Source organism: Calidris pugnax, unplaced genomic scaffold, assembly GCF_001431845.1.
Source record: "Calidris pugnax isolate Ruff unplaced genomic scaffold, ASM143184v1 scaffold44, whole genome shotgun sequence".
Taxonomy (NCBI): domain Eukaryota; kingdom Metazoa; phylum Chordata; class Aves; order Charadriiformes; family Scolopacidae; genus Calidris; species Calidris pugnax.
Window position 1 is genome coordinate 5194704 of NW_015094506.1, and position 4754 is coordinate 5199457.

The following is a 4754-nucleotide window of genomic DNA, read 5'->3' on the forward strand; positions in this document are numbered from 1 at the left end:
TTAATTGAAGAATTAGTCCGTTTGGCACAGACAAATAAGATCTGAAAGTGCCCGAGGGGAGGCTTCTTCATTGCTAACGGACGGTAGGAAGCTTCCCGATGGGCAAAAAAAGTTAGTGCGGCCGAATGTTTTATTTACAGCAGCTTGCCCACGCCAACGGGCGTCACGCCGGGCCCCCGCCGAGCTGTCCTGAGGCGCTCGGCGCTCTGGCGGCGACATAGGGCCCAGCGCCGGGCTCCCGGTGCGCTGGGTGACAGCCCAAGGTTACCCTCCTCCTCCCGCCGCCGCTGACGGCTCCTCTCCTCCCCGGAGGAAGCTGCCGAGCGCCGGCCGCGCCGCCACCTGCTCCCCCCGCAGCGCCCACCCCCCCACCCGCATCGGCCCCATATAACGGCCGCCGCTGCCCCCTTCCCGCCCCACACGGGGGCGACCGGGCAGGCGTGACCCGCACCCACGAGGGGGTGGTGGGTACTATCGCCTCCGCCGTGGGAGCGCCGCGAGGAGCCGGTGCAGCGGCGGCGAGGCGGGGGGGGCACGCCGCCGCCGGGAAGGATGGGGGAGGGGGAGCGGGGTGGGGAGCGGGCGGGGGAGGCGGAGGATTTGAAAGCCGGCAGTTTTGCTCTCCCCGCCGCAATTGGCCGCGCGGCGGCACGTCACAGAGACGCCCCCACCCCGCGCCGGGCGCTTGACGGCCGACGCGCCGCAACCGACGAGATGGCCGGGGCTACGGTGCCGCGGGGCACGCCGGGAGTTGTAGTGGGAGGTGGGGGGAGTCTACCCGGCGTGCCTCGCGCGGGGTCACGCTGTGCGTAGGCGGCCGGGGCCTGGTCCGGGCCCGGGCCCGCTCCCACCCGTGTGCCGCAGTGGGCCCTGTGTTCCGCTCCTGCCTCTCGGGAGCGCGGGCGCCGTGGCAGAGGTCTCGGGGGCCTGAGCTCTGCGGTGTGCGGCCCGAGCCTCCTTCACAAGGGGCGCGCGGGGAAGGTGTCGGTGGAGGAGCTCCCAATTGCTCGGCAGGCCTCCCGCATACCCACGGGTGGGACAGGAGTGCCCTTTTGTCTGTGAGCCTTCGTTTTGAATAATGTCTCTGCCGATCGCATCTTCAGTTTTAACGTGTTATTTTCAAAGCATTTCAGCCAGGAGTGCGCAGTCATTCCCGCTTAAGAATGCGGAAAGCATCATTCTGCTCGATGGCTTCGTATGCACGCTGTGTATGACATTTTCCTCTTGAGTATAGAAGTAAAAGTATATCTGATGGGCAGGTAGGTCAGGGCAATCCAAAGCACAAATCTCCACCCAGTGGAGAATGGATTAAGAGCAGCAGAGAGGGACTTGGGGGTGTTGGCTGCTGAGAAGCTCAACATGAGCCAGCAATGTGCACTGGCAGCCCAGAAAGCCAACCGCATCCTGGGCTGCATCAAAAGAAGCGTGGCCAGCAGGTCAAGGGAGGTGATTCTGCCCCTCTACCCCATTCTGGTGAGACCCCACCTGGAGTACTGCATCCAGCTTTGGAGTCCCCAGCATAAGAAGGACACGGACCTGTTGGAATGGGACCAGAGGAGGGCCACAAAGATGATCAGAGGGCTGGAGCACCTCTCCTAGATGAGGCTGAGAGAGTTGGGGTTGTTCAGAGTTGGAGGAGGCACTGGGGAGACGTGATAGCAGCCTTCCAGTACCTAAAAGGAGCCTACAGGAAAGCTGGAGAGAGATTCTTTAAGAGGGAGTGTAGCGATAGGATGAGGGGTAATAGTTTTAAACTGGAGGAGAGGAAATTTAGATTAGATATCAGGAAGAAATTCTTTACTGTGAGGGTGGTGAGGCACTGGTTGCCCAGAGAAGTTGTGGATGCCCTGACCCTGGAAATGTTCAAGGCCAGGCTGGATGAGGCTTAGAAAAACCTGGTCTAGTGGGAAGTGTCCCTGCCTGTGGCAGGGGGGGTGGGAGGTGGGTGGGATGTGTGTGCAATCTTTGAAGAATTTTTAAGGTCCATTCTAGCTCTAACCATTCTATGACTAGGTGAGCTGTGCATAAACCTGCTTGCTACTGTAGTGCAGTTGCACATGTCCTTTTAAACCTAATGCCTTCTCTCTGAGATGTGACCTGCAGATACTGACATAGGTACCATTTCAGGTGGCAACTGTAGATAGCTGGTGAGATGATTGAGGTGAGTAACAGGCTGGATTTATTCTGCCATTTGGTCCCACAACATTATAAGAGGCATTTTTCATTCTCTCACAGTTCTCCCAAGAAACAATTGTTTTAAGAAACAATACCAAATGCTTATATGGACCCAAGAAAAGAATGTCAGTAGTTGGCAATGCCAGGTGACCTGGAAGACTGTGTTGAAGGGCATGGTAGATCTCCACTCTGGGGGAATATAAAAAGCAATGAAGTTTCTTCATGGAGCATGAGAATGGAAAGATTGAAAACCATAAACTGGTACAGCAACGAGATAGAAAACTTGAGCAAAATTTAACTATCATAAATAATAAGCGGAGTTTGACTTGCAACTAAAGAAAATTAAGGAGCTGAGGCACTAACTAGGTTACAGTTGGATGTGAGAAGCATAAAGCTGCCAGAAAACTTAAAGCAGATGAGGGAATATATTAGTGTGATCTCAAGAAGGAGCTTCAACTTTGAAAATGTAAGCAAGGAATTTGGCACTTGTGTTTAGTTCCTCACAATCTTTAGCAATAAACAGGATCATATTAAATTCATCCAATTCCCTTTGCTGTTTTTCTCCCAAATATTGGCTAATTACCTGGGCCAGAGGGATGAAAATGAAGTCTTTAACTGTGGATGCAGCTATAGAGGAACAAAGGTGTGCTGCGTCACTGTAGCATGGATTGATAGATTTATTCTCCTTAAAATAACAGCTTTACAGATCAAAGTAATTTTTATGACACTTTAACTAGTTCATAGCAGGGATTGGTGTTGTTTTGACTCTGCTGACTACCTGCTCACGACACCTCAATAGCCTTGCTAGCAAATGGTGACAATCTTTATGTTAACAACTAAGGGAAAATGTTATTTCATGGGAGGAGCGGTACATGCTGGATCACGACCTTGCAGGACACTTCTCCATCTTGCAGGCAAAGGAAATTGGGCCAGAGGGAAGTATATTGTGATGTTCAATGGGGAAACTCAGTCTTGAAAATAAATGTTCTTGAATTAAAAAATACTGCTTATTCCAGTATAACTCCTGATTGTGTGTAGATTTTGGTTTTGTTCCTTTTTCTCCTCAGCTCCCCCTAACCCCTCTTCTTCTTCTCGTCCTGCTGCAATGTCTTGCCTTTCAGAGGTGCAGCAGGGTTGGAGGCGCCCTGGGCTCTGTGACTCATTTGATGACACTGCCCTCCCAGTGTGAGCTGGTGTGTCAGGTCTCCCCATGTTTATTTTCCTTCCCCCAGGCCTGCACCAACCTTCTTCTGCCCAAAGCCACCTCTCAACAGGGATTGTCGTGTCAGGTACATTTTGCCCAGCGGCTTCTACAGCGGAGGCCCAGCTTGGTTAGACTCTACTCCTTGGCACGGTGTCATTGCCTAAAATAGGAGGTAACAAATCTGACGAAGAGGTAATAAGAATAAACATTGTCCTATCCATGAATAACAGCAATCTTTGGATCATAACAAATATCTTAAAAAAGTGCATTGTGGTTAAATATTGTGAAGAGCATAAGACAGTGTTCTCCAGTGTCATATGGTACATTATACAATTCACAGCCTATATTTCCGAAATTATCAGTTTATTGTGTTGACAGAGCTGCCAGAAGCCAATCCTACTCAATATAATAAAGGCTTTCCTTTTCTGATCAACGTGTTTTAAATACTGAACAAGTTTAGTACGCTTCAGATGATACCTTCTACCTGCCTCTGGATCTTGTCGGAGCTGCTCAGCTGCAAAGCGCAGAGTGACACTGGTTTAGGTCACCGTAAATAGAGAAGCGAGACGCCGAGGAGTAAACATGTCCCTGATTACAGTGGAAAAGAGGTGATCATTTAAACCAGCGTCAGTCTGGAAATGGTGATGTGACGGTAGACGGAATCCTTTAGGGAGAGGAAAACCTACCAGGGAGGCTGGACTGGGAGCCGAGCATAAAACCCATTTCAGAGGGTTACCTGGAGTTGATGGTAGTGCAGCTGGGCAGGGATGGATGAACCTCCAGGCTAAGGCAGCCCCTTTGTCTTCACAAACATTTCCTGTGACAGAAAAAGGCATGCTGCTGGGCCCCCACTGCCCACCAGCAGCTCCACTCTGGGGGCTCTGCTGGCACTGGGCTGTTGTGGAGATTCAGTCTGCTTTTGGGAAATATTGAGGGATTTGGGATGAAAACAAGCCAAAAATCTGGTTCCAAAAATGCGCCAAGACTCATATATATAGATATTAATATATAAATATGTATGCATGCACATGTAAATTATATATAATGCACACATATCGTGTAATACCCAATTGTGTATAATATAATAATAATGCGTTACATATACACACACTGTGTATTCCTTTCCACCCAAAGATTTATGTTTTCGTAAGATGTTATTTACAGTGAAACCCCCCCCGCAGCAGCGCGGGGTGGAATAACTAAGGTCTGGCAAGGGACAGATAATTGCTCTGCCATAAGGAACGGCCCTGGCCCCCTTCCAGCAAACATATATATGGGTGGGCAAAAGGGTCGCCGCTTCACCTATGTGACAATCTCATGGATGGGGCCGGGGGGGGGGGGTGTGTCTCTCATTGGGTTGCTTTGGGTGTGGGTT